Source organism: Ornithodoros turicata, chromosome 1, assembly GCF_037126465.1.
Source record: "Ornithodoros turicata isolate Travis chromosome 1, ASM3712646v1, whole genome shotgun sequence".
NCBI lineage: Eukaryota > Metazoa > Arthropoda > Arachnida > Ixodida > Argasidae > Ornithodoros > Ornithodoros turicata.
In genome coordinates, this window is record NC_088201.1 from 172,220,406 (window position 1) to 172,232,981 (window position 12,576).

At 44.5% G+C, this 12,576-nt stretch overlaps 1 long non-coding RNA gene across 2 annotated transcripts; it reads right to left on the reverse strand.

Moving 5' to 3' along the window:
- Nucleotides 1-9,731: 9,731 nt before the first annotated feature.
- Nucleotides 9,732-12,255, reverse strand: LOC135378801 (uncharacterized). 2 transcript variants are annotated; one of them, XR_010418579.1, is made up of 5 exons: nucleotides 11,544-12,255; nucleotides 11,401-11,464; nucleotides 10,860-11,324; nucleotides 9,972-10,058; nucleotides 9,732-9,862 (listed from the first exon to the last, which is right to left on the reverse strand). It is a non-coding gene; the product is annotated as an uncharacterized LOC135378801 (long non-coding RNA). The 2 variants fall into 2 exon arrangements; XR_010418578.1 differs by having other exon boundaries at nucleotides 9,972-11,324.
- Between the last annotated feature and the right edge of the window lie 321 nt (nucleotides 12,256-12,576).

The window sequence follows — 12,576 nt, forward strand, 5'->3', positions numbered from 1 at the left end:
ATACCGGTTGAGCACCCCGACAGGTCCAATACATCAAGGGACGTTGGGGATCGCATGTAAGTGGGCTCGCGGTTGTTCAGCAGGCACATGTTATTATTCTCCATTGCCTCCAACAACCTCCTTCCCCTACCGTCCGTACTTCGGCTTCCCCAGGCCGAGTGATGTGCATTGAAGTCACCCAGCACAAGCGCCGGGGCTTCCAGAGAACCAAGTAAGCGTTCGAGGTCACTCCACGGGACCTGTACCACGGGACGGATATAGATACTCACGACCGTTAACAGCATGGGGCAAAGGCGGATCCTGCAGGTGACGTAATCATAACAGCGATGACAAACTGACCCGAGGGGTGCACCCACGAGGTCCTTGCGGACGTATAGCGCTGTTCTGCTCTCAGGGGATTGATGAGATCGATAGATTGTGTATCCATTAACGCGATGTGTACAATCCATGCCGTGTTCGCATATAGCTATGAAAGGGAACTTGTATTGTTGTAGATGTAATTTAAAATCAGGGAGCTTGTTACGCAGGCTTCGATTCCACTGCATTGTCGAGGCCTTTCTATACAATGCCGTCATGCTGATGCGAAGATAATGCCTCCAGTGCCAGAAGCGCTTGAACCTCGGGCAGTTGCAACGCACCAGGAAAAGCAGATACAATTGTCTTAAGGGCAGCGAGTACCGCTGAGAAGAGTCCCAGAGAAGGCATATCTTCAGAGGCTGATGAGGGTAACTGTCTCCTCGTGCCTGCGGGTTCCATCACACTGGCGTAAGTGCTTGTAATCTGCCTTGATGGATGAGGAGGCGGTGGGTGACTGCTTGTGATAGGCTTAGCCGCGACTGTGTTCAGCGACCCTCGTTCACCTGGTGCAGATCGAGGGGGTAGTGCAGGAAGTTATTGTGCATTTGTACGAGACGGGAGTGTGGCACTACCATCCCTAGGAGCGTCAGACGAAAGTCGTAGAGTCCGGTCTTCGTGCCTTTTGGTGGCGGCGGTCTTGACAGGACATAAAAAAAATGATGCGGGATGGCTGGATTTGCAGTTAGCACACTTTGACTCTCTTTTATTGTTGCAGTCTGATCTCCGGTGAGGCCCGGCTTAGGTGCCACACCGTGTAGAAGCTCGGCAACTTCGTGCAATATGGCCAAATCGTTGGCAGTTATAACACTGTATGGGGCCTTCTATGTACTCTTGGACTGTGAAGGTCTGAAACCCAAGGGCAATTCGGTGGGGAAGACGGATTGTAGGTTCAAAAGTCAGGATAGCGCTCCGTAACGGGGTAAACACATCACTGCCATCTTCTGCTATGGAATGCCGAACCTGTCGCCGTGCAGATAAAACCCCTGCGTCTTTAAGATAGAGCACGAGGTCGTCGTTCGAATACTCTCTTGGAACAGCATGTATCTTGCCCATATATCTGGCGTACGATTGGGGTATTGATGGTATCACAGGAATCCCAGCTAAGCACTTAGCAGACAAAAGGTTGCGGGGAGCTGCTTCGGACCGTAGGGAGACGAAGAGAGGCCCATCTCGGTGGAAACTGTGGTGCATAACCTGTTGTTGGGCTAGCAGGTGTATCTCACTAGCGACCGCATTAGGATTTACCTTCCAGAAGGAGTAGTCACTAGTTGCTGGTCGAAACAGTATTCCATAATCAAACGGAAGTCGTTATTGTTGTTGGTCGACTTCCTAGTGGAAGTACAGAGAGGAAGTATAATGGACGTATACGGTGGCAGTCGCAAATAATTCTGTGTAATTCCATATGATAGACTAAAATAAATAATGAGACATGGTTGTGTAGACGAATCAGCACTGTTACTTCCACAGACTAATGAGAAATATCGTGGTTATACCAGTACATTCGACGCTTTATATTCACTATGTATCAATAGGAGATGAACTTTTAAGTATAGGGGTTGCTGTCAAAATCATCTTAAACTATGCTCCTAAAAAACGCCAAACTGCAGTCTGCTACAGATTAGCCACTTCCTTTATTGTGGACATATTTAATTTGTATCAATAACCACGTGACAACTAATGATAACCTGATATCTTCGATACTCACCAAAGGGGTGGTTGCATGGCACTGGGAGAGGCAAACGTGCGTCCCCAGTCATACCTCGCAGTCTTATCGCGGCTGAAAGTTCTAGGTGGTATTACGTACAGGCACTGTTCGCTATAATCCTTCAACGTCGACAACTTCAGCTTATATATTGCAGGTTCCGGGATTTTACCAATGCCCTAAATTAGAGAGGGGGAGTTGTAGTCAGTTAACTGAAACAAACCAGGTGGCACAAAGGCACAAGCAACATGAAAATAACTGAAGTCATTTTAAATACTTGTGTTTCCTGAAAACCACTAAGATCTAAGGTATCCAAGATAGGTCGCTGACTTACCGTCACGAACGACAACTTGTCCGATATACAAGCAGCAGCATGTGCTGTTGCCACAAAACAGCAGGCAGTTATGAAAGCTACCTGTTGAAGCATCTTCAGCGTTCTTGCTGGTTGGTGATAGGAAAACCTGGAAATATCAATAGTTATACTGACTACACCAATTACCAACGTCTTCTTAAACCTGTCACAATAATGAACTCTACCTAAGTTCGTGCGAAAAATAACAAACTTAATCATATGCTCATCACAATATCCAGCCACAAAGAAAATTATATGAAGCTCTTGGAAATAATTATGGTAAGCGAAAGCCCAGGCGGGTTAATCTGATTTACTATACCGAAGAGTAACCCCGGAACAGAGGACACACACAGACAACCCCAACAAATTATCGATTCTGTCTATCGCTCCTGCTGTGTCTCGAGGTTACCTTTCCTCATAGTTCACGAGATAGCCTGCCCCTTGAATCTTAACCACGTACTGATTTACTAATTTACTATCAACTGATGACTTGCGCCTTAGAAATGTAAATACTCTATGGGCACACTGTTCAAACATATTTTTCGTTGGCTCAGTGTGATTATAGAGTTGGTCGTTCGTTCTTAGATTCTGTCACCTGTGCAAACAAATGTCGCATATTTAGTTCCCCAGGCTTGTGTGTATATGGCAAACATCACACTGGCTAAATCAAAGAGTAGGTCGTCACACAAAGAATACGCATAAAAATTTACTTGTCCACCCAAAATTGCGTAAAAGTCAGCTTCAACAGTTTTGGCCCGACCATTTTAGGACAGAAACTCTGTTACGCTGAAGCTTGTTACGCTTTTAAGCCTCAACCAGGAAGACGCTTTCTTAGAAACGCACTTGTCAATCTTCGAGGCGGGTAATAGTATGAGGATCACCTCTGTTTTCATTCAGCTTGTTTCAAGTGTCTTCTTTAACTCTCGGTTTGTTTGATGTTCTTTCTTGTTCGTCCATCAGTTGTATCGTTTTTATAGTATTTTTTCCCGTTTCTATTCCACGCATAGTTGTCTAGAGAACGGATTTTTTTCAACAGTTTATTTTTCTCAAAAGGAATAACAGCAGCATAGATGCCGCTTTTGCAGCTGTGTTACACGATCATGGGGACATCCTCTCGAAGGGATTGTTCATGATTCAAAATTCATGAAGTAACTCCCTACTTGGGTACCTTTGAGCAAAAGTGAGTCTTCAGAATGGGAGACTATCCTCATATAAGTCCAGTATGTTTTTAAAATCATGGCACAAGCAAGATTTTATAAACATTGTGCAATTTTAACGGAGATGGTTTCCGATTCTACTATCTCACGTTTGCCCAAAAGCCCCCATAAATTAATGTGTATTAATGAGCTTAAGATCAATAGTCATCTAGTAGTTGCATGGTATCTTCGAAAGAATGTTGGCCCGACATATAAACCACACGCGGAAAGGGTATCTATGCTGCACTACTAGTCTTTTTAAACCTGCAACGTATCTGAAACGCTGATCGTGATGAACCCTTGACCGAAACGGCATGCTATCTGGTTCGCGTCTCATGACCACCAATTTGTAATGACGATGAAAAGTCTCACTACCACAAACAATCACTTAACAACAAAGGTTTTATTACGGTCCAGATCACAGATGGGTCAAGGGATATCACTGGGTATACCGGGATGCGTCAGGAGTGTACAAAAGGTAATAAATGAGTTCCTCGTATGCTAGAGTATCTGATTTCACTGTTGTGCATGGGATACATCGTGGATGGCGGTTTATAGTAAAGAACGCTTCGTGTCTGGTCCATAGTCACTCGATTTGAAACAGCTTTCTTTGCCTATTTCAGAAATGTCCTGTCATTGCGCTGATTCGACAGAAGCAGAGCTTGCTATGGGAGGTGGGGGGGGGGGGGCAGGTTGCCCGATTTGCATTTTTTCCTCAAATTTACTACTTCTCTATTTGTCATAGCGGCGAAAATTTAGGCCATGGTGAGTTGGCTACTTTCTGGTAACGTTTGTGGGTACTTTTACGCCTTACATTTGACACTCTTCTGCCCACCTAAATCTGGATAATTTTCCTCACGTCACCTCATATCATCGAGGTATACGTACGCCGCGTCCCTTCCTCCGGCCTTTTTTTAGTTGATATTATTTCCTTCGGAATGTTTTCGTTTGCATTTGTATGTCAGAGTTGTAGCACTCGTTGAACAGTAACTGGTGGCTGCAATTAATCGACCTATTTATTTCGCGGTTTCACTCATGACCACAGCTTTCTCGCGACGTAACTGGCTGAATTATACAAATTAAAACACTTCACTTTGGCTTTCTTTGGTTATCATGACATTTTATGCTGTCAGGTTTCTCTTGGGATCGAAAGCATATTGAAAATTCCACAACCATTGTCATCTCACTCTGTTATGGCACGATTTACGCCCCACTGACATCCCTCGGACGACACGCTGTGGATACTGGGTACGTCCCTACAACCCTGCTAATCAAGAGTGAAATATGTGAAGTGGAAGTCGTGGGAACGCCGTTGTGAATTCTTGGTGGACCTCTTTCGTACCTCTTTTGTTTCTACGTATTGGTTGCATAATAAATGAAATAGTCTCGTTTTGCTCTGGTAGTTTTTAAGTGCAAATTCTGTAACGAACAAACACACTCAAGGCATTATATGGTTATGTATGTGGGTTGTCCCTTACCTGCGATCGATCGAATGCGGTTTTAATGCAGAATGCGTGCTACTTTCATGCCTCACTGACTGTAGCTATTGTCCTTTAAGGCTTCTGTCTGTTGTAATTAACCCTTCAGTTTCCTGTCTGTTGTTGTTAACCTTCAGTTTCCTGTGTGTTGTAGTTAACTTTCGATTTCCAACCTGTATCTATTAACTTTTCAGTTTCCTGTCTCTAGCTATCAGGGAGTTCTAGGAAACCGTAAGCTTCCTCAGATTCCTCTCTGTATCGCTATCAGGCAAACGGCTACTGCTACGCCGACAGCTGATCGGTTGATGGCGATACGCAAGAGGAATGGGAGAGCGCTCATGATTTCCTAAAACTCCTATTAACCTTTGAGTTTCGCCTGTGTGGCTACCGGGGTTGTTAAAGTCACTGTTGGAAAGTGTCTGAGTTTCATTTATAGATAACGTACTTTTAAAGTATCTGAATTACACCTGCAAGTAGTCCGCCGGTGAAAATACGCTGATCCACTTACAGGTACTGAAGAAAATGCACTCAGTACTGTTATAGTTACTTTATATTTTAAAATATTAAATTCGTAGCAAAACACTATTACCCAGTCAATACCGACTGTTGGTGTAGCGTAGAATCAACGTTGTCTAATGTTGACTAATGTTGAACAATGTTGAATGTAGAATGATAACGCTGAACCAACGCTGTTTCATCTGTACCTGGTCAATGGTGGATAGTGAACGTAAAGAAAAAAATTTATTTTTCATTAGAGAATCAACTGTAGTTATACGCAACAAATAGTTGCGTTGGTTCTACATTGTACCTTCAATATATTGTCAACCTTTGTCACGAATGGAAACCCGTTGCTTCTTCAGTGCGCACCCAATTCTTTCGCACTGTGTTTTATTTTTACATTCCATTGTGCCGTTCGCGTGTAGAGTAAGGCCCGTATGACGTAGTATTTATATCACTGATGCTGTCATTACTAATAATATTTATTTATTTTATACCCTCATAGCATTACACTTTTTTACCGATATTTGTAAACGACTCATCACGAATTGCAAGTATTCAGTAAGCAAAGGGAAAAAAAAAAAATTTTACCTTTTCCATGCCATTATAATGATCGGTCACGGAGATTGAGGGATATCACAAGAAATCAATTTCCCAACAAGCGCGAGCCGAGCGCAACTACATCTGCCTCATCGCCATCGGCATTCTCCAACCGCCATTTCAAATAGTCGGGGCTGGCTAGTGGCTAGGCGCGTCGTCGTGGCAGTTCGGTAGGATGGATATTCATTTTGTCACAGGGAAAGGTCTTCGGAACGTCAGCATCATACGTATTTTGTACTGCAATCTCTGGAGCATCGAGGCAATACTGGCCAATGCCGTGAACAACTATGTAGAGTGTAGCAGCGAATGCTGTAGTGTGCGAAAGGCAGCGTTCCTTTGTTGTCCGCCCTTCAAGTTTCACAGGTGAGTTTTCTTTCTTCATTTTGCCTCATTTAAGATATGTGCGTTCTTGGTTTCTCAACGATCACATGTGGTAGAAGGGTGGTGCATAACGTACAGTTTAGTATACGAAGTAAACAGCTTTGTGTCGTTTTCTGTACCTGCAGAAACTGGTTGCGTATCACTGACAAGTTTTTGCGAACTGTGGGACTGTGTGTGGTATGCGTGTGTGATATGTAGTTTGGTGTATCCGAATGTTTATTAAATATGTTCTGATGATATCCTACTGTGGTAAGGTTTAATGCTGTCCGGTTTATGGCTGCTGTAAATGCCTTCTGAGTGTCGACATCAGTTTGCAACGGAGCCTTACTCCATTGTTGAAGCCGCACGTTCAAACAATACGTAACGCAGTTATTTCAGATGTTACAAGTTGCAAAATGCAGATATCTTTGTTTACATCTCTTCGATTCATGCACTATTTTATATGTGCTCGTGATATCTTGAACTGGGAGTGGTGAAAGCAGCGGTGTCCTATTCTATGAGCAGTCTGATAGTACAGATAACATTGGCTGCACAGAGAATGAGTTACCTTTCCACATCTGACTGCGTGGTTCCCCAAGGTTCCTTGTTTTTTGTATACGCCTCGTGCATAGACTAAAGGTGGCGCTTTGCGTGGCTACGTAGCGGTGGGAAAGCGAACTTTTTGTGTGAGTCGTCCGATATCGGAACCAGTCAAAAGTGTGTGTGGCGGACGTCATGCAAATCAAAAATGTGTGAATCGGTTGTGTAATTTTGCCGGTTTCAATCGCTTGAAAGTGCGAACGACTAATTTCTGTCCTCAGCGGCCAAAAAGGCATAAGACGATATGCAGAAGCAGGTTTGTCAGCGTTATTACAATTTTTTTAGCTTTTCTTCCTGCGCACCGCACCTGTGTGTGTTTTCTTTGATACCTTTTACAGAAACTTTGCAAAGGTTACACCCGCACCAAAAGAATGCAGAAGTCTCACTACCTGAGTGGGAAAAGGCAAACTAGTTGGAAGTTCATTTCTGAATTGAAAACACACATCACGAACGATATACGGTCTGATTACGGCAATCAATTAGAATCATTGGCCTAAAAAAGACAGATACAATTCACGGAGTAGCTTATTTTGTGACACGTACGTTTGACGGCCTACACCCATCTTCTCCTGTCCACTTCGTGTGGATTTGGCGGGAAAGCGATCATACTTGCTGTACCGGTTGTATTGAGCGCATTGCGACTGTTCCTTCTGTTCCTGTCTTTTTTTTTCTTTTTTTTGTTGTTGTGGAGTACAGATAATGCGATTTCTTACAGATATGTCCGAAAAATGGTACCTGCGTTCTTTTATAACAGGACGGATTACAGAGGAGTAAGCAAAGAGGCACATTACCTTCTGTATTCGTACCAATAAAGTAAAACACACATAAACGCTTTGCACTGAGCTCACTAGCCTGGCTCCCACCTCACACTCGCTGTACGGGGGGTCCTTGGATGTAGTTCCCAATTCAACCTAGTGTTACAATTCCCAATTCAAGCTGGTGTTTTCCTGCTATTGGTCAGACAGGTTTTACAGTTGTTCTGTCATACTTTCTATGTCGATGAACCGTATCTTCAGCAGAAGCGGAGTTGAAAAGCCAATGAATCACCGAATGAGAGGGCAACAGCTTTTATTGTCCAGCTATCAATTATCTATCAGCTATCTTTTACCAGCTATCAATTGAGGCGTGGCGTCACCGAAGCAAGGTGAATATTGAAAGCGTACGAATAGACCTCGAGAACCAAGCGGACACACACAAAAAGTTCTTATGGCTGCCGCCCGTGGCGCGGCGGACGGTTTGCACGAAGCGTATAACCCCTAATCTGGTTGTTCAGTGAGATAGTGTCGCTGTTTGTAGATTTGTGTGAACTAATAACTTCTGTTACAGTTGTCAGAGAGCTTGAACTGCATGTGATTTGGTCACATCGATAGACAGCGTCAAAAATGTGTGTCTCTCCTGGTGTCCTGGTGTCTCTCTACACTCTGAGAAAAAAGGGAGTCAAAAACACTCCTTTGTCGGGGCAAAAAGCTGTAACTCCCAGGTGCAAAATTTTAGGCTTCTGAGGAGTTACCTTAACTCCAGGACAAGAGGGAGTAAGGTTAAAAACCCACAGCGGAGTTCCGTTAACCCCCTGTTGCGGAGTATATTAAGCACCTCTGAGGGAGTTGAGCTAAACCCTGTCACAGAGTATAATAAACACCCCCCATGGTGTAGGGTTCAACCTGTGACAGAGTATACTGAACACCTCTGACAGAGTTGGGTTAATCCATATGCTGGAGTATGATGGACCCCTCCAATGGTGTTGGGTTAACCCTTGTCACAGAGTATATTAAACACCTCTGATGGACTCAGGTTAAACCATGTGATGGAGTACACTAAACACCTTCAATGGAGTTAGGCTAACTCCCATGGAAGAGCATACTAAAAGCCTGTGAGGGAGCTTATCAAACACTTGTGGGGGAGTATATGAAATGCCAGTGAGGGAGTATAGTAAGCTCTGATGATGGAGTTATGTTAACCCCGATAGTGGAGTCCAACTAACCCCCAATAGACGATATGCATAAATCCCAGGCGCCAGTGCGATGCAGTGTCTTGGGAGCCTGTTCATTCCCTGGCGCTTCCTTCTCCTTCCTGATGGCATCAGGTTCGGAATGAGGGAGAGAAGGATGGTGCCAAAGGAACGAACAGGCTCACAAGATGTACCGCATTGCACTGGCATCTGGGATTTATGCATATCGTCTATTACAGGGTGAAAATAAACCTCTAATGACGACTAGCTTCCTCAAATTCTTCCAGGACGCACAGCATGACCCTACAGTGCACTCAAAAGCACCACCGCAGTCTTTAATTTTGAAAGAACGTTCCCAAGCAGCACAAAGGACCGGGGCGAAGCCGGTCCAGCATCGGGAAAGAATCCTACAAAGTCGGGGGCATCCCACCAGCCGATACCGGTCCTTCCTCCAGTTTGCAACACCGGGATGATTAAGGACCGACATCGGCAGCAAGTATTCGGTCCCAGCAGGTCCCCGGCGGATCCCCGATAATGCTGGCAGGGGCTCCCCCCATGCATATTTACCCCCCCCATGCATATTTTGGCATTAATATGCTTATTTTTAATAATTACAATAATTTTGAGTGTAAACAGTGTGTGTAGAGCCCAACATTTTATTTTCGGAGAGGAAATAGACTGACACAACACTTGGAGCACCTCAATAGACTAAACGACGAGTGGTGTACACTAAGCAGTCTGCCTGCATCATCCAATGCATGCCAATTGTGTCTGAAATGAAAAACAAAAAAAGAGGGGGTATACAGAAATATGCAGCATGTCCGCATAACTACTGTCATTGCCAATGTAGCCTGAAAAGAAAAGGGTGGAAATGGTCTACCGTAATATCCAGCCTGCCTGCGTAACCACTGGCCCTTCAATGGTGTCTCAAAAGGGGGGGGGGAACGTACACAGTAAGAGGTGGTCTCTGAAAGGAAACAAAAAAGGTATGCAGTAGTAGGCAGTCTGCCTAACCACTTGCACTTCGGCAATGGCCCTGGAAGAAATGAACGGCTTGTAGCATTAATATTAGACGTAACGGTAAAACTGCTGCATGGTGGGAAATGGTATACAGTAATATGCAGCCTGCCTGCGTAACCACTCGCACGTCAACAGTGTCTCAAAAGAAAGAAAAAGTATACAGCAAGAGGCGGTCTGCCTGTCCAAGTGGTGGTGCCTCAAAGAAAACGAAGTTATGCAGTAATAGGCAGTCTGCCTATCTGCTCACGCTTCAGTACTGCCCAGACACAAAAATGAATGGCATGTAACATTAGACGTAACGAAACAATTGCTGCACTTCAGCACAAAATAGTATGTGCACGGTACGTGGAATGAGCTTTATCAAAAATGGTAAAATGCACAGCGTAGGGATTACGAAACTCAAGAGTTACCAAGAGAAAATTTAAATTATGAAAAAATGACAAAGCCAACGACTGGGAGAAATGCAAGTCCAGGAAAGAGAAAATAGTTCACATCCAGCGCCTTTGGTGCAAATGACTAGCAATTACTACAACGAAAACTGTAAAAAATGACAGCTGACCGGGACTAGAGCTGACAGTCAATGGTGTGCGCATATTCAGCGTTCCTTCACAAAAACGTCAATAAGCAAAAAAAAAACATGGTCAAGGAGAAGCATCCCTATTGAAAAAAAAAGCGACATCAGGTCTGATGTTAACATCACAGCTGCTCTGATGATGTTAACATCAGAGCTGCGCTGGCTGATGCTCACATCAGAGCTGTCTTGATGCTGATGTTGACATGAGAGCTGCATTGATGCTGGTTATGGCAATCTTGAAAATGCTGCAGTCTTGGTTTACTGAAATGTTCTGCAAAGAAAGCCCCTCATGCCTGCGGTATATGAGTACCGACAAGAACCCTCACGAAACAGGAGATAGCAGCAACGAATCACTTCACCAGAACAATTCACCACTCCGGAGTACGTACCTTTTAACGCATATCCATTTATCATCAACATACCTAAGCGTTGAACTCACGGGGGCACAAAAACTGGTAATGATCGAACGGTGAACAACAGCGCAAAAGAGCACACCTAGGTCCTCATTTCCGGTCCAACTTGTCCTTCTTCCGAAAAAGCACTTCTAAGCGTTGTCATGGCCAGCAAGAGTCCCCACTGCATTTGAACACGGTGCTTGAGTTTCTCTTGCTGAAGGCCGCTGCGTCATACACGCTGAACCTGCAAGAAATATCGTTCCAGAAAATACGATGGCAGGACACCTATATGTAGAGCAGTGTAGAGACATATGACATACCGTCTGCACAAAGTACACAGTCGACTTCACTTGGCGTTCTATCTCCCTGTCGTTGCGCAGATCCCTGCAAATAGAGTAAAACGAACAATGAGAATGCATGGCGCAGTCGAACATATTACTTCAGAGTTATATTAATTACACACCTGAAACGGCAATAATCCTGAAGGCGAAGAACGATTTGGCTTCACATGCAAGGTAGCGTCTTCACTCTTTGACATGTCAAACGAGACCGACTGGTTTGCTCGCGGTTAGAAGAAACGCTTCCACTTACAGACAGTTGCAATATCAGACGGGTTGCAAGAACGACAGCACCAGGTGAGAACAACAATACAAAGCCTCTAAAACGCTTTAGACTTGCTGGAACGCTCGCAATTACGCGAACTACACGCGGCGACGAGAAACGACCGTTACAGCAGCCAAAGCGAAGCCAACAAGAACAGCGCATGCGCGACAGGCAGCGCGCAGCGCTGGCTGGTGGCATGGAAGACAAGCGACGACGCGCGAGCGAGCGCGGGTGAGCCTGTGTTGAAATGGGCATGGAGCCAACATCTCCGCGCAATGGCTTGGCGGACGAAATATGACGACGGGTAGAATCGTACTACCTCTTGAGATTGTGGCCGTTCCAGGATCTTTCAGAAATGCTGCTGTTTTCATAAGAATCCCTGAATGTTGTGTTTGAAGCAAAATTGCAACATGAGATTGGCCAAAGCTAAGGTATTAGTTAGTTATGATTGTGAACAGATCGGCAGTGCAACCTGACAGTGAGAGATCAATAGAATCAAAAACAACAAAACACTCACTGTTTTGCCGACCCTTTCTCTAGTGTTCTTTCTTTCTTTCTTTTTTTTTGTTTGTTATAATGAAAGAAAGCAAGGTTAAATGCTACATTTTTCTTGACTGTGTGCGATGGTGTACATCGCAGGTTCCTCATGTGCCATGAATCTACTTAAAAGCTGCTGATGGTGGCAGGGATTCACATTTATAACAGTGACCAGAATGCGGCAGGAGTACTTTTGAGGCACTCTGGCCACGTTGACCACAAAACGGCGTTCCATACTCCCTCCGAACCAAACTTTGCAAAACTTGTTGCTCAGAAACATTAAGAACACACACGCCGGCCATTTGCACCCAGCAATGACAACCAAAACAAAGATGATGGCGATGGCAGTCGCGGTA